Source organism: Balaenoptera physalus (genome assembly GCF_965194825.1).
Source record: "Balaenoptera physalus genome assembly, chromosome: 10".
Taxonomy (NCBI): domain Eukaryota; kingdom Metazoa; phylum Chordata; class Mammalia; order Artiodactyla; family Balaenopteridae; genus Balaenoptera; species Balaenoptera physalus.
This window is the reverse complement of record NC_138889.1, coordinates 72,042,979-72,064,954: the sequence shown is the minus strand read 5'-3', so window position 1 is coordinate 72,064,954 and position 21,976 is coordinate 72,042,979. Positions and strand designations below refer to the sequence as shown.

At 34.3% G+C, this 21,976-nt stretch overlaps 1 protein-coding gene and 2 pseudogenes across 3 annotated transcripts in view; 2 read left to right on the top strand and 1 right to left on the bottom strand.

Moving 5' to 3' along the window:
* PDE3B (phosphodiesterase 3B) overlaps window positions 1-21,976 on the bottom strand; it is a 180,756-nt gene that overhangs the window by 127,433 nt on the left and 31,347 nt on the right. The gene's annotated exons all lie outside the window — the stretch shown is intronic.
* LOC309667995 (large ribosomal subunit protein eL39 pseudogene) lies at window positions 6,948-7,563 on the top strand (annotated as a pseudogene). The gene has a single exon. The product of its transcript is annotated as a large ribosomal subunit protein eL39 pseudogene (transcript).
* LOC309667994 (ubiquitin-conjugating enzyme E2 D3 pseudogene) lies at window positions 7,665-15,786 on the top strand (annotated as a pseudogene). The gene has a single exon. The product of its transcript is annotated as a ubiquitin-conjugating enzyme E2 D3 pseudogene (transcript).

Sequence of the window (21,976 nt, the reverse complement as noted above, 5' to 3'; positions counted from 1 at the left end):
TCTGGCAATGAGGTATAGCTAGATTTTGGAAGTATTTCTCCCTACTTAATACATAATAAAATACCACTGATTGAAAATCTTTGGTTTTATAAACAGTTCTTAAAAGTCACTGTTATTAAAAAAAATCTTTAATCCATTTTTTAAACATTTTATTTGAGCATAACTGCAAACTTACAGAAGAGTTGCAAAACAAGATTAGTGCATAGAAGTCCTGTTTGTCCTTACCTGGACTAATCTACTGTTAATATTTTGTCCTAGGGACTTCCCTGGTGGTCCAGTGGTAAAGAATCCACCTTCCAATGCAGGGGATGTGGGTGCAATCCCTGGTCAGGGAACTAAGATCCCACACGCCACGGGGCAACTAAGCCCGTGCGCCACAACTACTAAGCTCACACCTCAACAAGAGAGCACGTGTGCTGCAAACTGCAGAAACCCACGCGCTCTGGAGCCCGCGCACCACAACTAGAGAGAAGCCTGCGCGCCGCAAGGAAGAGCCCGCATCCGGCAATGAAAGATCTTGCATGCCTCAACAAAGATCCCGCGTGCTGCAACTAAGACCCAACGCAGCCAAAAAATAATAAAAGAAAATTTAAAAATAAAAATAAATAAATATTTTTAAAATATTTTGTCCTACTTACCTTATCATATATGCACCCTTACAAGCACACTCTATTTTTTCCTCTTGAACTTTTTGAGAGAAAATTGCTTATATCATACCCTCTTATCCCTAAATTCTTCAGTGTAAATTTATAAGAATAGGGATATTCTCTTACATAACCATACTACAGTTAACTTCAGAAAAACCAACGCTGCTAAATACTCGTATCAAATCTACTGTCCTGTTCTAATTTTGTCAATCGACCCAATAATGTCCTATAAGTTTTTATAGGATCCAATCTACAATCGGTACTACATTTAGTTACATCTCTTTACTCTCCTTTAATCTGAAACCTATCTAAAGCCTCTCTTTGCCTTTTATGACACTGACTTTTTTTAGAATATAAACCTTTGTTTTTAATAGTATGCTCCTCATTTTGGGGTTTGTCTGATCTTTTCTCATAATTAGATTTAGGTTATTCATTCTTGGTTGAAATACTAATACTGCTTGGAGAATCACATCTGGAAACACACGATATCTATCTACCCCTTACTGCTATTAATTTTAATCATCGATCAAGGTGTTGTCTGATTTATCCTCTGTATAGTTATTGTTTTTTTCCCTTGCAACTAATAAGCAATCTGCAAGGATACTCTTTAAAATCACTGAAATATCCTGTTCCTCATTAAAAGTTCCCCATGAATTTAGCAACCATTGATGATTCTTGCCTGATCCAATCTGCAAAATTTAAATCCATTTTAATCATTCATTTTAAAACTATATTAACTATATTTTATGATAGATAAAGTTCATACTGAGAAGTCTAAAAATGTACTTATCGTTATTTGAATTACATGAACTTTAGCTTGCATATAATAACTAAATATTAAAATAAATATCATTTATTTTAACCACTTTAGATCATTCATGTCCTGTATAAGTTTTCTAACAAGCATGCTGAGCACTGTACTACCATCTTTGAGATTAAATGTAAAATTCAACTTTTGCCATGTGAGTATTTATAAAGATGTCACAAGATACCAAAAAAAAAAAAAGAAAGAAAAAGAAAATAAATGGTACTTTTATCATAGCCAAAAATATTTTCTGTTTATCACTAAAATTTACCTATCTACAGTCAACTGTTTTTGTTTTTGTGCATTAGCTAGAATATAAAGGGGAAATACTGGAACACAGGGTGGGGCATATAAATTGTTGCTACTATTTTGAAAGACAACTTGGCAACTGCTCTAAAACTTTTAAAGGCATATGCCTATGGATAAACTTATACACAATGCAAGTATACAAATTACAAGGAAACTGTTTATCAATAGAAGCCAGGTCAATAAATTACACTGTATTCAAACAATGCACTACCATACAGCTGTTATAAAGAACAAGATGGAGGATTTACCAGGTGGTCCAGTGGTTAAGAATCCACCTTCCAATGCAGGGGATGCAGGTTAGATCCCTTGTCAGGGAACTAAGATCCCACATGCTGCGGGGCATCTAAGCCCTTGCACCGCAATTACTGAGCCTGCACACTCTAGAGCCTGTGCCACAACTAGAGAGCCCACGAGCCGCAACTACTGAGCCCACATGCTCTGGAGCCCACGCGCCACAATGAAAGATTGCACATGCCTCAATGAAGATCCTGCATGCCGCAGCTAAAGACCCGAAGCAACAAAAAAAAAAAAAAAAAAAAAAGAACAAGATGGGTCTATGAAAGATATCAGTAATATGTACTAAGTGACAAAAATGTTGCAGAACAGTATTGTAGATCCTATACATGTAAAAAGAGAAAGGAAAGGGAGATACACTATATATGTAAATTTATACACACAAACATACCCTTACATATGCTTGCATAAACATCTAAAATTCTAGAAGGAAACACAAGAACCTGTTAGCAAAGTTTATCTCTAGGGAATAAGACTGCAGGGGTCAGGAACTTTTACTTTCCATTTTTCTTATTCTACTATTTAAATTGCTAACCACAAGCATGAATTATTTATAATTTTTTAAAATTTGTGACAATTTTCTCAATACCAGAGGTGAACTAGCAATTACAACTGAAAGTGAAATAAAAAGAATTATCACCTGCCAGAAAGAGCATAAAACTATATTTTTTCATATTCTAATTCTAATCTCCAATCCAGAAGGAGAAATTATCAATTGTTGTGCACATACACATAGTAGGCACTTAGCTAATGTTTTTCCATTATTATCTTTCTAGTAATTATCAGTGGCATAAAATTTCCAGATGGTTGACTAGAGCAAAGGATACTTGTGGCCTGTGGCCCTGAAGTAGAAAGAGAAAAATCACCTATCAACATGACAGAAGTTAAACTTATAAGGAAAAACTTAAACAAATCAGTCTATCCCTTCATAAAATCCATGATATTCAAGTAAATTATCAAAGTGAGTAAAGCAAAGAGTGACTAATTCACTATTCCAGTGACTGAAAGATTAATTCCTCAAAGTGCATTAATCCAAAATAGAAAATTACTAGCAAACTGCCTAGTTGGTAATTCTATATAAATATGATAGGTTCATATCTTGTAATAGCATTCACAAAACATGAACCAAAATTATTAGTATTCATATATGTGTCTATATCAATCTCTATGTATACACATATCCATATATATGAATATATTTATGTAGTTATATAATAAATACATATATAATAGGAGGAAAGGGTGCTATGTACAAGTTTTCTCCTCTACTGCTTTCAAAACAAACTTTTATACCTTGATATTTCACTAAAAAGAAGCCAGGAATCAGTCAGGCCTGATTTATCTCCAGAGCCTACAAAATTAATGATTATTTCTTTTATTATACTTCCAAATCTGCAATGAAAACCTCTGTGGATATTTTTTTGGTTTCCTAAAAGCCACATTGTTAATACCAACCACATGTTTTCCATACTTCTCTTTGCTAGTGGCATCAAGGTTCACAGAGTCAGTAAGAAATGATTCCCAGGGCCTATATGTGAAATACAGATCCCTGCCTATCTTTACGCACATCTCCTTTATCACTCTTCCACTCAATCGTTACCCTTTAGCAATGCTCATCTTTTAAAGTATTCAAATATGCCAAGCTTATCAGGCCTAAGAAGCAGTTGCACTCCTATTCCCACTAATCAGAAAATCCATCCCCAGGTCTTCATGAGACTGTCTCCTCATCATTCAAGTCTCAGTTCAAATGTCATCTTCTCACAAAGGACTTCTATAACCATGCAATCTAAATTAGTCCTTCCAGGCACATTGTAGCCCACCAGCCTGTTTTATTTTTTTCTCAGGACTTATCACACTTTCTGAAGCTATCTTGTTCTTTTATGTGTTGTTTTATCCAATCACTCTTCCCCAGTACCTTCCCCAACAATGATTTCTAAGTTTCATGACAGTAGTTTCATGACAGCAAGAATCTTGACTGTCTTGTTCATTGTGATATCCCCAGCATCTGGTACACAGTAGGTACACAATATGTATTTGCCAGACGATTGAATAAGGAAGAAATCAATCTTGTCACTACATGCTGTCAGGTGCTGAAGATATAATCTAATACAGCATGCACCAAAATGCTAAAATATGTGTGTATGAAAACTGTAATTATGTCTTTACAGCTATTTTACAACCTATGAAACTGGCCAAAAACCCTAAAAATGAATGAATATTGCTCCTATCTAAATGATCATTACAAAACCTAATACACTGGCAATAAATACAATTTAAAAATTCAACCAATTGAAAAAATTCAAAAATTTTATTGTAAATTCAAATAAAATTTACAATACACTTCTTTTTGTTTATTTGCAAGTGTCATTACCAGCATTTTTCTTTGAAATACATTATATTGCTTAGTAACACGTGTATTGAAATAGCCATAGTGAGGTATAGAAGTTGTTTTACTTTGGATATGATCATGATGATGATATGCAAACATTTGTTGAGAAGTTACTATGTGCCAGCACCTCAAATACATTAGCTCATCTAATCTACATCACCACTAGGAGTTGTGGTACTATTACCATTGCCATTTTACAAATGAGAAAATTGAGAAACAAAGGGCTTAATTTATCCAAGGTCACTTAGTAAATTACAAATTTCAATCTACCTTCTTAACTCAATAACAGATGCTAAGAAAATGTAATACTTTAAAAGATGTCAGTTTATTTAGCCTTTCAGTTTCAGGTACTGTACAATATAGTCTAATTAAAACTATAGTTTAATTTTCCTTCATTGAACTCAATTTAAAAAAATCATTTACATTAAGTGTGAGCCTAGATCAGTATACAAATTCAACTTGCACTGCCATCATCAAAAAAAAGGAAAGAGGAGGGAGGGAGTGGGGGAGGAGAGAGAAACAGGGAGGGAGGGAAGAAGGGAAGGAGGGAGGGAGATTATTGCTAGCAAGTATAATGCACCCTGTTTCCAGGGCAACTGTCAAAGTCCTGGAGTGCCTGATTCAGCACTTCTTCATCTGTTTACAATCACTCCAGCACTCTGAAAACATGGTCATTGCATTCTATTTTGTGCAGCAGTGAATTCAGCATATACAAAACAGTATTTAACCTTTTTTTTTTGCTTTAATAGGCTCACATGAAAGATCTGAAATAGCTATTATCCACATATTTTTTAAACAGTATACAGTTTTTCACCTTATTACTATATAAATAATAAAAACACTCCCAGTATCATACAACAGAATGTAATTGTAACATACACTTAACATCCATGCTATAGCAACATTCAATTAAAGGTTAAAATATTTTATTAGTAAATGAGCCAAGACCATAAATATACTTTCTCCACAGTAAATACTCCACATTCAGCCATAAACACTGTAATTTAACCACTAACATGGATTTGAAGTCACAAAATAAAAACTAGAAGCTACAATTTCATTCCCCAAATTGTCTTTGCCTATTTTATTCTGCACTATGTAAAATAAAGCTATAATTCCCAGTTTGTTTATTTTTGTTTTATTTTATTTTGGAAGAGGATGCCTATAGTAAAGACTCTACACATATGCGCGTGTGCACACACACACACACACACACAGTTAAAAAGAGCAGTTATAATCCTTCTTGAAATGTAATTTTGATTCTAGAATTTTATTTTATTATAATACAAACTAAACTGTCAGTGTATACCCATAATAGTAAAGTAATAAATAAAAACTTATGAAAAGGACACATAATTATATACTATGGTAATTGGACAAGAATATGAGATTGTCCAATCCAGTGTTACTTTTCTTAAAATCAAATTTATTGAAGTCAAATTTACTTACAGCTATTTAAAATGTTCAGTTTAATGATTTTTGACAAATATTGTACAACTGTGTAATTATCCCCACAATTAAGATATAAATATTTCCATCACCAACAAAAGTTCCCTCAAACTCCTCTGTATTCAATTCCCCCTACCACTGGCCCTAGGTGGCAGATCACTGATCTGCTCTGTGACACTATAAATTATTTTTCATTTTCTAGAATTGTATATAAACTGAATTATACAGTATTTACTCCTTCGGATATGGCTTCTTCCATTTAGCATAAGGTTTTGCTAATGTTCTGAGATTCACACATGTGTGTATTCATAGTTCATTCCCTTTTATTAATGAGTAGTATTCCATTGTAGGGAAAGTAAGAAAAGTACTTAATTGTAAGAAAAGTTTTTAATTGTAATGAAGTCCAGTTAATTATTTTTTTTTCTTTTATGGTGTTTTTTTAATGTTCAGAATTTTCTTCTAGATGTTTTATAGTTTTTTTTATTTTTAAATTTTGGTCTATAACCATTGTGTTGTGTATGGTGTGAGTAAGAGTCAGTATTCATTTTTCCCCCTCCAGATTAGCCAGTTGTTCCAGGACATTTGTTGAAAAGACTGTAACTTCCTCCTTTGATGTGCCTTGGCACCTTTGCTAAAAATCAACTGATCTTACGTGTGTGGGTCTATTTCTGGACACTCGATTCTATTCTATTGATCCATAATGTCTATCTTATTACTACTACCACACTGTAATTAAATAAATCTTGAATCAGGTAGTCTGAACTATGTTCTTTTTTAAATTGCTTTGACTGTCTTTCCACGTAAAAAAAAAATGTTTTTTTGGCCACCACACAGCATGAGGGATCTTAGTTCCCCCACCAGGGATCAAACCGTGCCCCCTGCAGTGGAAGCATGGAGTCTTAACCATTGGACCACCAGGGAAGTCCTGTAAATTAGTTTCAATCTAATTTTGAATTAGATTGTCAGTAACTTTTAAAAAAAGGAAAAAGACTGCTGAAATTTGTATTAAAATTTCACTGAAGTACACATCAATTTGTAACTCAGTGTTTCTTAATCTCTATCTATACATTAGAATTACCTGGACACATCAAAAGATAACCCAAGCCTACCTAGACCCCCATCCCAAACCAATCAAATCAGTAGGTTCTAATATGGAGCCATGATTCAGAAATTCTGGTTTAATCTTTCGGAGAAAATGTTTCCATTAAAATAAAAGATATTTGAGACTATAAAGAACTTTTTGTCATAAATATTGCTGGTGTCTAATTAGAAACTGGGATATCCATTTAAAAAATTAATTTCCCTCTTTTCTCTTGTCCACCATCCTATGTGCGGTTGGATTTGCTCCTCGCCATGTCTTCTCACAAGACTTTCAGGATCAAGCAATTCCTGGCCAAGAAGCAAAAGCAGAATCGTCCCATTGCCCAGTGGATTCAAATGAAAACTGGTAATAAAATCAGGTACAACTTTAAGAGAAGACATTGGAGAAGAACCAAGCTGGGTCTATAAGGAGCCTCACATATGAAGTGGCACACATTATCAGAACATCACTAGTGTCTGGAACAGCTGCCTGTGTTTGATGCTCTCTCCTCTTTTCTTGATCTTTCCTCACCACTGCTCACTGTGTAGCTCAGTAATAAACATATGAACCTTTTGTTGGAAAAAAAAAATTAATTTCCATTTGTTAGACCTTCAGACCTAATATTTAGATAAGACCCAAGCCTCCTGGTCATGCCAACCTTAAAAAAAGAAGAAATTTGGAAAATTTTCTAAAGATATTTGAGGAAGAAAAACCCAGGAGAAAAAAAAAACTGACAATCTAGAATTCTACATCTTGGTAAACTATCATTCAAAAGTGAGAGTTAAACAAGGAAACTTTCAGACACACAAAAAGAGCTTACACTAACTGAACCTAACTGAAAGATATTTCTGTATTATAAAGAAAAATATTAAAACAGAAGGAAGGAGTGTGACACACACAAAAAATACAGCTAGCCCCAAACAGAGTAGTTCAAACAAGCATTTAAGGAACAACTAATCCTAATTTTGTAAAAACTGTTTCAGATAACAGAAAAAGAGGTAACACTCACCAACTTTTTCATAAGTCTAGTGCTACCCTGATAGCAAAACCAGCTGAGAACAGATGTTACAAGAAAAGAACATTAAATGCCAAAATGTCTTATGCAAATAGACACAAAATTCTCAATAAAATATTACCAAACTAAACACAGCAAAGTAGAGGAGAAAAACCAATACAAATCTTAACTGCCTTGATATCAATGAGTGTTGGCAAGTCTCCTAAAATTTAATCAAATAAAAGATCTTGGCATTGAAGGAAAAGAAAGAAGAAAAGGAAGGGAGGGAGAGAGGGAAAAGAAAAGACAAGACAAAACAATACATCACGGCCTAGTTGGGTTTACCACAGCATTACAAGAATTGCACGTATATTTTTCTTTATACTTTTCCGTATGTTTGAAACACTATATGTCATAATTTTTCTTAAGCTCCAAAGGGGTGGTAATTTGCAGATCAAAAAAGATTGAAACCTAAATGCCTACAGTAAGGAAAAAGAATAGGAAGTCAATTTACTCACAGACCCCTCCGAAGACTTAGCACTTGAAGATAGCAATTGCCATAGAATGTTGGGGTAAGATTTCCCACTAAAATCTGGGGAGTTTGATTGAAAACCTACATATTTATACTGATAAGACGCTACCTCCACCGTGTTCAGTCAAGCGACTACTTCCCTTCAGACTGGCAGACCAGAATTTTGGTCTCTGGAGAAATTCTAGAGACCAGAGATCCAGAGAAATTCTGCATTTGGTACAGCAGGCAGCTGGTAGAAAATAGAGGTGAGATAGCAGACTGACACAGGCCAGAAGTAACAGGGAGTTAAGAACGCCAGGAGAGGTCGTGCACGTGAGCCCCGTAGGGCCAGGGAGGCACCAGCTGCCGCTCAGGGAGGAGGCCAGGCTGCAGCCTGAGGGAGGCCCCGGCCCCTCTGCGCCTGTGTCTGGAAGAGCTGGTGTGAGACAAAGAGACAATCCTTCCCAGCCGCGGGGATAATCAAGAGTTTTGGCCTGACCTTTGAGCACACACCGAAATAGTAAGGAGCCAAACAAAAAGCACAGACTATGGTGCTGAAACGGATTAATAACGAACTTGGTGATTTGGCCCGTGACCCTGCAGCACAATGTTCTGAAGGTCCAGTTGGGGATGATATGTTTCATTGGCAAGCTACAATTATGGGACCTAATGACAGCCCATATCAAGGCGGTGTATTCTTTTTGACAGTTCATTTCCTACAGACTACCCCTTCAAACCACTTAAGGTTGCATTTACAATAAGAATTTATCATCCAAATATTAACAGTAATGGCAGCATTTGTCTCGACATTCTAAGATCACAGTGGTCTCCTGCTTTAACTACTTCTAAATTTATTTTATCCATCTGTTCACTGCTATGTGATCCAAACCCAGATGACCCCCTAGTGCCAGAGATTGCACGGATCTATAAAAGAGATAAGTACAACGGAATAACTCAGGAATGGACTCAGAAGTATGCCATGTGATGCTACCTAAAAGTCAGAATAACCTGCATTATAGCTGGAATAAACTTTAAATTACTATTCCTTTTTTGATTTTCTTATCCGGCTGCTCCCCTATCAGACCTCGTCTTTTTTATTTTTTGTTTACCTCCCTCCATTCATTCACATGCTCATCTGAGAAGACTTAAGTTCTTCCAGCTTTGGACAATAACTGCTTTTAGAAACTGTAAAGCAGTTACAGGAGAACAGTTGCCCAAGATTCAGAATTTTTTAAAAAATGGAGCAGGTGTATTATGTGGCCAATGTCTTCACTCTAACTTGGGTATGGGATTAAAACCATTCCTCACTGCTCTAACATGTTGAAGAATCCTGAGGGGGAGGGAGATGGATGCTGAGTTGCCACATCAAAGGAAGCAGCATTATTCTAGCAGCATCCATTCTTGTTTAAGCCTTCTACTGTTAGAGATTTGAGGTTACATGATATACTTTATGCTCATAACTGATGTGGCTGGAGAATTGGTATTGAATTTATAGCATCAGCAGAACAGAAAATGTGATGTATTTTATGCATGTCCATAAAGGAATGACCTTTTCTTGTTCTACAGAGAATGGAAATTGGAAGTCAAACACCCTTTGTATTCCAAAATAGGGTCTCAAACATTTTGTAATTTTCATTTAAATTGTTAGGAGGCTTGGAGCTATTAGTTAATCTATCTTCCAATACATTATTTAATATAGCACTGAATAAATGATGCAAGTTGTCAATGGATGAGTGATCAACTAATAGTTCTGCTAGTAATTGATTTATTTTTCTTCAAAAAAGTTGCATAAACCAATGAGTTAGCTGCCTGGATTAATCAGTATGGGAAACAATCTTTTGTAAATGCAAAGCTGTTTTTTGTATATACTGTTGGGATTTGCTTCATTGTTTGACATCAAATGATGATGTAAAGTTCTAGAGAGTGAATATTTTGCCATGTTCAGTTAAAAGTGTGCAGTCTGTTACAGGTTGACACATTGATTGACTTGATATGCAGAATTAATAAGCCATTCAGATAGTGTAGCTTTGTAGGCTGCACATGATACTGGCAGCCCAGGAGTTCATAGAGGGACTTGGGACCCAGCAGTTCTGAAACGTGTATATGGAGTTTAAGAAATTTATTTTCCAGGTGCAGCCCCCACCTAACTAATTTTTTTTTTACCTTGTACACTTGACAGCTGAAAAAAACCATAACATGGGAGTAATAATGGGTCAAAATTTACAAAATAAAGTACTGTTTTGGTGTGGGGAAAAAAAAAAAAAAAAAAGAATGCCAGGAGCAACTTTTAACCAATAAGGGACAGATGTTGGTAGATAAAGTGCCCAGCTTCCCTGCACCTCAGTGAGACAATTCTGTGGTATCATGGTCTAAACCAGCATGGAAATGTTCGATATTTACACTGTCCTATATGGCTGCCACTAGCTGCAAGTGGCTATTGAGCACTTGAGATGTGGTTAGTGTGACCAAAAACTGAATTTTAAATTTTATTTAATTTAAGTAATTTATATATAAATAACAGTACATGGCTAGTGGTTAGTACTGGACAGCATAGAGTCTCTCTGAGAGTCTCCAGTAATATTGAATCCAGCTGCCCATAGCAGTAATCCACTCAATCAATATACTCTTTACTAGTTTTCCTCTTGTACTGTCTCACTTCCCCATTCTCTGATTATAATTCCTAGAATCATCTCCCTATCTTAGAGTCTGCTTTTGAGAGAACTAAGACTCTAAGGATCTGATGAAAGCTTCCAATAGAAAGGCAAAGACTAAAATGAGCCACAAGAAATTAGGAAATGGCAGGAAGAAGAAACAGAAGAAAAAATCGATAAAATGTTATTAATAATCTCAGAGAGATAAGAGTAGATATTGCATCCATGAAGCAAAAATATAATATTGAAACGGGAACAGAGAACAAGAAAGCTCTTGGAGAAATTAAAACTACGACAACAAAAGTTTTGTAAGTCAGTAGAAGGATGAGAAGATGAAGTGAAGGACAACAAGAAAAATAAAACAAAAATCCTAAGAGATGGACTTGGGGAGGAAAAAAAAATTTTTTTAATTAAGCAATTAATCCAAGAGATACAATGTCAAAATAGGAGATACAATGGCCAATTAATAGTAAGTCCAGAAAGAAAGAATTGAAAAGAGGAAAAAAAGAGAAATTATTAAAAACCACAGGAAATTTTCCCCAAACTAAAATATATGAACCTCCTAAATTTAAAAAAAAAATCAAATATCAGCACATGATTGAAAAAAAGACATATACCAAGGCACAACATCACAAAATTTGTGAACACCAGGATAAAGAAAATCCTAAAAACTTCCAGAGAGAAATCAGATTAGCTTCAGACATTTTAATAGTAACACTGGATGCTTTTTTTTTTAAAAGTAGACTTAGTTCAACAGTAAACAATATTTTCATAATCAAAAAATGTAAATACCAAAAATAGATTTTAAAATTGTGACATAGCTACAGTAAGAGAATAGAAGAAGAGTGAAAGGGAAGGACTCTAAGAGACCTAAATTCTCAATAACATACAAGAATCACTTAAGCCAAGAAATTGGCAGAAGAGGCATATTATTTTATATTACGTAGATAAATACCACAAGAAACAGTGAAAAGAATTCGGAGTGATTATGTCTGAGGAGCAGGACTGGAGAGTGGGGAAGAACTAGAAAGGGGACTGCAATTTTTCATTTGAATCTTTTAGTGCTGTTTGATTTTTTAACTATGTGTATGTATTACTTTGAAGGAAATAAAAATGTATTATAAAAGCGGAACAGAAATTTTATGTTAAAATTGTTCAAACTTTTGAAACTATTTTTGAATATCAGTTGTAAAGAGATGGTGTGAGTAATTGGAATCCAAAGATAATTCCAACACAGATAATATCTACTACTCATTTTAGACATGTCATTCAAAAAAACTTCAGAAAGTGCTAACAGGAAATATAGTTAAACCTATTTATTCGTGCCAATGGCAGGGAGCTAGAATTTGAATAAATCCATTTATTTTTGCCATTAAAATACACACATATAATTTGTCGGGAAGATTAAGCCCTGTATGTGGGGAACGCTAAGCTCTGTATGTTTTAGAAAGTTAATATTAAAATTGGATACTATCACTTGAGCACAAATCAATGAGCTAGGTAGTCACAGAAATGTTATGCACATAATAGGCACTTAGACTTGTTAACTAAGTGACCAAAGGAGATACTCCAAGCAGGGCTCCTAAAAACACAAGGAAAAGCCAGTACAAATATAAACTTTACCATGGATAATATGCAAGTAGTAACTGATAACTTAGTATATATTGAATCACTTTTAGTTTCAGTTTCATCTCTTTTCCCTTCCAGCTAACCTTTTGCCTGTCACTGTGTCAGGTTCCCATAAAATGACTGAGCCATGATAAAAGACAGAGAAGGAAATAATGACATCAGAATATTTACGATAGGAGAATAAATTCACTAGTCAGGAGACCTTGCCAGCAACAATATCAGTTGAACATTACAAGTGAGAACACAGTAAGGTTAAAAGAGAAAACTTCATTTGGAAAGAAAACTTCATCTGGAATATTAGTAATTTTTCTTTTTATTAAACAAATATTTTAAGAAATAATACCCTAAAAATTTTTCCTAAAAATGGGAAAAACTGACAAGCCTTTGCTATGAAAGTTTTTAAAGCACTGTACTATGATATTAATCTTAGGCAAAAGATTACAGTTGTCAGTTCATAAGTAATTCAACATTAAAACATTCCTTTCTAAATACTTATTTTTAACAGTTTACCTTGATAATTTAAAATTTTTTTCCTGTTTCACAAAATTATTATAATAAAATCAATCAATTTCCTATTTTTCTATCAAATTTTTAATACAACTTCTAGAGCAAGTGTTCCCAATAATATATAGAACCTCCAAACTTAAACTTTTATTATTCAGCATAAATAATTAACTATGAAGTCTATTTATGTCTAGCTTTATATAAAAACCAAAATGAAATCCTTAATTTCATACTAATAATTAACCTCACTAAATATTAGAGTCCACATATTAACCAATTAGACCTATAGAATGGCAAGAGAATAAGATCTAACTATTACCAGCAGAACTAAAAAGGGCCAATACTTTAACTCCAATTTTTAAGGTGACCAAGGCTAAAAATGATATCTATTCCTTTTTTTTTCCCAATGATTGTGACTACTGAGAGCAATGGTTGTGTTGCTTTCATTTCTGTACCTAGGAGCACCTGGCATAATACGTAATGCCCTCCATCAAATTTTATTGCATGAAAGACTGAATAAATTGTTTTCCTCAATAATATCTATTCCTTTAAATTAAATTTGTGTCTCCATTGTTGGAGGCACCCATAATTAACAAAGGATTTTAGAAAGCAATAAATACTATATTTGTCAGCAAAATAATCCCATTAAGATATCAATATCACAAGTACTAAAAGGATTAAATGATCTCTTAGAAAAGTTTTCAGCTCTAAAATCCTGAGGTTTTACTAACACAGAACACTTTTCTCCTAAAAAGAATTACCTTCTCTCATATTATTCTTTTATAGGCTTCACTAAATAACGTTTGATGCTTTAAAAATGAGAAGCTGTTTCAAACGGAGCCAGACTTTCTAATTAAGTTAACTGGAAACAAGAAAAACTTATTGAGGCTTTCATACGAAGGGAATAAAATAATGTCATGGGCACAGTATAAATTTTAGTGACTAAACAACTTTATATAACTTGCTGAAAAATCATAAAGGAATCAAACATTTCCAATACAATTCTAAAAATAAAACATAAATAGCTACAGGATGAGATGTCATTAGTAAATAATTGTTTGAAAACCTGAAGTTTTTAATGATCAACAAACAAGTACCCCTTTTCATGTACTTTGTACCCCGTAGAAAGAAAAGACGCTTCTACGTGAAATAAAAGTTAACTTTATTTTTATAAGAAAGCCTCTCTGATGAGAATGCTTGAACTAAGGGGGAAATAAAGTACTAGATAAGTCTTAAAAATCACCTTATATTTCCCTCGTATGAAGTTTTTTCCCCTATCCTTGGTCCTGTCAGTATAGGATGAGCTGACTCTCTGAACCTATCATATGCTAGGAAATATCTTAACTTCTACAAAGCCAAAGAATTTTTGCCAGGATTATGTGGATTTGGAAAAAGAGGAATTCCAGTAAATTCCAAGTAACCATTTGTTACCACAGAGAAATAAAACTGATTTGTTCAGTTTTGGAAGGGACAGGCTTTTCGTTGGACAGAGCCAGCTGAGAATTATAAAGCTTAGCTGCTTTAAGCCACAACCCTCACAAACAGCTAAGAAGCAGTCATCAGGAGTGTGATTCTTAGACTAGCAGAAAGTAAGTTTCCAAAAGAAGTTCTCTCAGCTTTCAAAAGAATAACTTCTAGTATTTCTTAAGACCTCCACACGACCACTTGGTCAGTCACTTTCCTCCATGTACATTATGCATCACGGGTTTTGAAGTAAGACAGAACTGGTTTTTAATACCAGATCAGTAACTACCAGCTGCCTAGTCCTGCTTAACTTCTCTGAGCTTCAGGTTCCTCAACTGTAGAAGAAGACAACCATACCCTATATTTTGATGACTACTTCATAAATTTTATAAGAGAAAAAAAAAGATGATCCCACAGATTAAAAGTAACAGAAACCAATCTTACACAACTTTTTTCAGCAAATAGTGAAAAAGGAAATACTAAGTCATTGTATGAAGCCAGCATAACCCTAAAACCAACACCTGACATGGACATTATGAGAAAAGAAAATTACAGACCAACATCTCTCATGAACATTAATGAAAATTCTAAAAATGATAATAATAATTTAGCAAGGCAAATCTAGCAACATATAAAAAGGATAATACATATGACTAAGTGGGATTTATTCCAAGAAAACAATGCTGTTGGTTCAACATTTGGAAATAAACCAAAGTAACGCACCACATTAACAAAATAAAAGAAAGAACTCCTAGGATCATCTCAATAGATAAAGAAAAAGTATGTGATAGAATTTAACACTCATTCATAATTTTACAAACCTCTTAGCAATCTGGAAATAGAAGAAGGAAAATTCTTTAATCTGATAAAAGGTATCTTTTACCAAAAAAAAATACACACACATCCCTCAACTACAGCTAACATCAATTTTAATGTCAATATACTGAATATATTCCCCAGAAGTTGGGGAGAAAACAAGATTGTCCACTGTCCTCACTTCTATTCAACTTTATATTGGAGGTTCTAGCCATTGAAATAAGGCAATAAAGAGGCAGAAAAGTGTAAAGATTAGAAAAAGTAAAACTGTCTTTGCTCACAGATAACAGGATTATATATGGAGAAAATGCAAAGGAATCTACAAACAAGTGACTACAATGAATAAGTGAATCTAGTAAGGTTTTTTGATACAAGTTCAAGACTTTTCTATTGTATTTCTATATAGTAATAACAATCAAATGGAAAATCAAATTTATGAAACAGCATTTATTATATAATAACAAAAAATCAAATAATGAATAAATCTTTCATAAGATGGGTAAGATAGCTACACTGAAAACCAAAAAATGATAATGAGAAAAAATTTTAAAGAAGTAAATAAATGGTGAAATACACACAGTTCATGGTTTGTAAGACAATATTATTATGACAACCAATTCCCCCCAATTAATCTATAGCTCCAATGCAATCCTAATCAAAATTCCAGCAAGACGTTTTGTGGAAACTGACAAACCAATCCAAAAATTTATATGGAACTGCAAAGACCCTAGAATAGCCAACTTCAGTCTTTAAGAAGGACAAAGCTGAAGGACTTACACAACAAGATTTCAACATTTACTATAAAATTTTAGTGTGACAATGGTCAAAGGATGGACAAATATACTAATGAAACAGAGTCCAAAACCAGATCCACACATATATGGTCACTTGCTTTATGAAAAAGATGCCACTGAAAATCTGTGTGGGGAAAAGACAGCCTTTTCAATCAATGGTGCTAGAGTTTTGGAAACTAGTATGAAAAAACAATGAACCTTGACCTCAATTTCACACCATTAACAAAAATTAATTCAAGATAGATCACAAACCTAAAAGTAAAAGGTAAAACTATAAAGCTTCTAGAAGAAAATATATGAAAATATCTTCATGATCTTCATGTAAGGAAAGATTTTTTAAAATATTCAAAAGGCCACTAAACTGCTAACTAAAAACTAAAGTTACTAGCCTATTAATAGAAAAAAAAAAACAAAAGTCATATACTTCATTAAAATTAAGAACTTCTGTTCACCAAAAGATATCATTAAGAGAGCAAATGGGGCTTCCCTGGTGGCGCAGTGGTTGAAGGTCTGCCTGCCAATGCAGGGGACACGGGTTCGAGCCCTGGTTCGGGAAGATCCCACATGCCGCGGAGCAACTAGGCCCGTGGGTCACAACTACTGAGCCTGCGCGTCTGGAGCCTGCGCTCCGCAACAAGAGAGGCCGCGATAATGAGAGGCCCACGCACTGCGATGAAGAGTGGCCCCCGCTCGCCGCAACTGGAGAAAGCCCTCGCACAGAAACGAAGACCCAACACAGCCATAAATAAATAAATAAATAAATAAATAAATTTATTAAAAAAAAAAAAAAGAGAGCAAATGGATAAGCCACAGACCAGCAGAAGATATTCCCAGTACGTAAATCCAGCAAAGGTTTTGTATCTAGAATTCACAAAGAATGTAAAAGACTACTATAAATCAATAATAAAAAAAAATCCAATTTTTTAAATGGGCAAAAGATCTAAACAGGAATTTCAAAAAAGAGAATACCCAAATGGCCCATCAACATATAGAAAAGTACTCAAGCATCATAAGCATCAAAGAAATGTAAATTAAAGTGACAATGACACAGCACTACACAACTCACAGAATGGCTAAACACTCATCTGAAGTGTTGATTAGAATGTGGAGCAACTGAACTCTCATCGACTACTACCGGGTGTATAAATTGGTACAACTTTGGAAAATTGCTTGGCAGTTTCTATTGAGGGTCAAACATATACCTACCCTATGATTCAATAAACCCACTCCTAGGTATACAGTCAACAAAAATTAATATATGTCTACCAAAAGATGTATAAGAATGTTCACAACAGCTTTAATCACAAATGTTCCCCCAAAATGGAAATAACTCAAATGACCATAAACTGGAGAATGAATAAATAATGATACATTTGTACTACGGAATACTACACAGAACTATAAAAGAATAAACTAGTGATACATTTAACAACACGTATGAATCTTGTAGGCACTATTTTCAGCAAAGGAAACCAGATATAAAAGATAACATACCATGTAACTCGATTTATATGAAATTCAAAACCAGGCCAAAAAAATCGATGGAGATAGGAGTTAGGATAGTCGTTAACATATGGAGGGAGTAATGCCTCTAAGCGTGAACAAAGATTTCTTCTGGTGTGCTGGGAATGTTTTATATTTGGATCTGGGTGGTAACCACATATGTAAATACCTATGAAAACATTCATTAAGCAGTATATTTTAAGATTAGTGTACTTGGTAGTATGTATGTTATGCCTCAATTTTAAAAAGTTGTATTCTCTAAATTTGAAGAAAAAAGCTTCAATCTGGAATTTGGAGATATATGCAGGAAAAGAAAGTACTTAACAAAGGATTTGGTCAACTCATAACCTATTTGGTTCATATAAATGCATATAAAATAAATAACATGAAATAAAGTCGTGCTAAAAAGGAGACTCAACATTTATTGCAAGTTGATAATAACTCAAGCATTGTGCCAAGGCTATACTTGCACATACATACACACACACACACAATCTTATTTAAACTCTTCAACAAATCTACGGGATAGGTACTAACTTTAGAGGTGAGAAAACTATGGTGAACAGATGTTGCTCCTATTAAGTTTTAAATGGTTTGATCTTTGTAAACACTGTTTGGCTTGCATAAAATAATTTTCTAAATATACTGAGAAAAAGTGATATGTAAATATCCTACCTGGCTTTCCTATCACATTATCTAAATATCATCCTCCACCACACTGTCATCTTACTCTCCTTTATTTTTCTTCACAACACACATTGCTATCTGATAATATATTACATGTATATGTGCTTATTTCTTATTTTCTATCTCTCCCACTAGAATGCAAGTTCCATGAAGGCAGAGACCTTGTCCATGTAGTTCATTGCTCTCCCCTAGCACCTAGACCCATGTCTGCCATGTAGTAGACACCTAATAAATATTGGTGGATGGAATGAAAAAAGTAATAATAAATGTCCTATCTGATACTCAATTTGTACCCTTTTCCATAAGATCTATAAAGCTAAAAGAAAATAAATGTATTCTAAATCTTTGGTAATAATCAGTTTGTATAACCTTACCAGCAAAAGACTTGATACATATCTCTAATTAGGGGCAACCACTTCATATAGTCAAAGAAGAATTTGGGGCAACCACTTCATATAGTCAAAGAAGAATTTGGGAAGACTGATTTTAACATGTTAAATTAATACAGATAATTATCTTCCATTTATGTCACAAAAGACATAACCATCCAAATGTTAATCTTTTAAAACTGTATTGTTTTGGAGCCAACTAAGCACAGAGTATGTCATGGTTTCAGGAAGAAATGCTTGGGGCCAGCATTATAAAAACCAATTACAATACTCAGCATCAACACAGAGCTAAAACAGTGATGACTAAACAACTGCTGAAATGCAGCATTATTTACAAATAGCCAAGATAGGGAAATAACCTAAGTGTCCATCGATGGATGAATGAATGGAAAGAAAATGTGGTATTTGTGTGTTGTGTGCATGCACACACACACGAATATTATTCAGCCATAAAAAAGAATGAAATCTTGCCATTTGTGACAAAATGCATGGATCTTGAGGGCATTATACTAAGTGAAATAAGTCAGACAGAGAAAGAAAAATGCTGTATGATTTCACTCATTTGTAGAATCTAAAAAACAAACAAACAACAAAAACAAAAAAAACAAGCTATAGATACAGATAACAGATTGGTGGTTTGCCAGAGGTAAGGGGTAGGGGTGTGCAAAATGACTGTAGTCAATAATACTATAGTGCACATTTGAAAGCTGCTAAGGGAGTAGATCTTAAAAGTCCTCATCACAAGAAAAAACAATTTTTTGATAACTATGTAAGGTGATGGATGTTAACTAGACTTATTATGACAATTATTTTGCAATAAATACAAAATATTGAATCATTATTTGTACCTGAAACAAACATGATGTTATATATCAGTTAAACATCATTTTTTAAAAAAAAAACTACTTAAGTGTATAGGGATGGATGTTTGCCCCTTCACTGAATTCAACTGTTTAGTTTACTCCTGTGTCTTGATCTCATTTCCTTACCTCTCTGCTCTAGCTACGTGAGCTTTAACCTCACTTGCTATTATCTTTAATTTTTCCTTCTGTGTTATATAAATATATGTGTGTATATACATATATATATACACACACACATATATATGTATATATATACACATATATATATTTTATATATATGTGTTTGTGTGTGTGTGTATATATATATATATATCTCTTTTCTCTCTCTCTAACATATTTAGATGTGCATCTATCTTTGAAGCATACACACACATACACATAAAACTTGCCTGGACCTTGCTTTCCCTTCCAAAATACTGTTGTTTGACGTCACAGCCACTTTCTTAAAACAATATACAACCTCCACTCTCTACTCCCAAATTCATATGATCGTCAATAATGACCTTTATCACCAAGTCAAACTGCCTTCCATATGACCTCAATGCATCATTTAAAACAGAACACATCCTCCACCTTTGAACTGTATCCTCTTGACGTGCATGATTCTGTGCCTCCCAGGTTTTGCTGGGCCTGACCTTTAAACAATTTAGGGGAACCTCTTTAAGAAAAAAAAGCAAAATTAGAAATACAAACTTAGGTGTAATGGTGAATACTTATCTAGAATGAGGGGGGAAAGAATCACAACACAAGTATCACTAAAATCTAGAAAAATAACATCATAATTCTATCAATAATAAACTCCCTGATACACTTCTAGGATACTTTTTCTACATTTTAATTGCATATCTTTCATGATCACTTCTTCATGTGACAATGATACGTAACATTTTCTATAAAGAAATAGATTTTTTAAAACTTTCTGAAAACTAAATCATTACTCACATTTTAGAAAATATTCTTTCAGGTTCACAAACTGTTACTGGCTATGTAATATAAAATTTTAGTACTGTTGTCAAATTTGGGGAAACTTACATTTGTTTCTTTCCTTTGTAAGCTATCAGATTCAAAAGAGTTTTCCCCAGACTAGCTTCTGGCTTGGTGTATTTCAAACTGTTTCCCTTACCCTACTCACGTACTTCTAGTGTCAGATTCTGTAGGACATGTCCATATCATCTATAATCTCTGGCCTTGCATCTTTTTTCATAACACTGAGTCAGCACAGTAAGTAATAAGAGTACAGTTGACCCTTGAACAACCAGGGGGGCTAAGAGTGCCAACCCTCCAAGCAGTCGAAAATCTGTATTTAATTTATAGTCAGCCCTCCATATAGGCAGCTCCTCCATATCCAAGGTTCCACATCCATGGATTCAACCAACCTCAGATAGCGTAGTACTATAGTTATTTATTATTGGAAAAAATCTACATGTAAGTAAACCCACACAGTTCAAACCTGTGTTGTTCAAGGGTCAACTGTATTCCAAATGTCATCCCTATACCAGAACAGCTAGCAAAAACCTAACTACACTCTGAAGTGACAATGAACCATATAAACACATGCCACCCAAACTAAATGTAACCCCAATTCAACTTTCCCTTAGCTGGATGCCAAAAATGCCTACAGGCACTCCAATGCTACGTGACATGAGGGTAAATCAAGAATGGAAAGAGACAGCACTCTTAACTTAAAATACCTTACTTTTGGAAATCCTACAGAAACATGTGGCCATGTGAACACCTTTCTCCCCAAGGCTTAGAAGAAATTTGCACAAGTGGTAAATCCCCCACAACCTACCACCCTGACTCTGTTTTCTTTGTTGACTCCTTTTTGACATGCCAACCACTAAATATAGGTACTTCCCACAATTCTTGCCTTTCTCCTGAAAACCTACACAATACAGGTACTTCCCAAAGTCAGGTTGTCCTTAATTTTTAAAAAATTCTATCTGCACTCCTTTTTTCCCCCCAGTCTCATCTATTCTCAAGCTTCATCTATGACCTTCTTTAGCAAATAATCCTCCCTCTAGAATATAGTGACTAGACTATCAACTCTACAGGAAAGGGAGATGCCAGCCTTGTGGTCTGCATGAACTCCAAGGCCTGAATTCCCTGGGGCATATAGAGGAATGAATGAAACATACTGAATAGCTTCAAAAGTTTATCTCTAGCCTCATTCTCTTTTCAAACCTATGATCTTCGA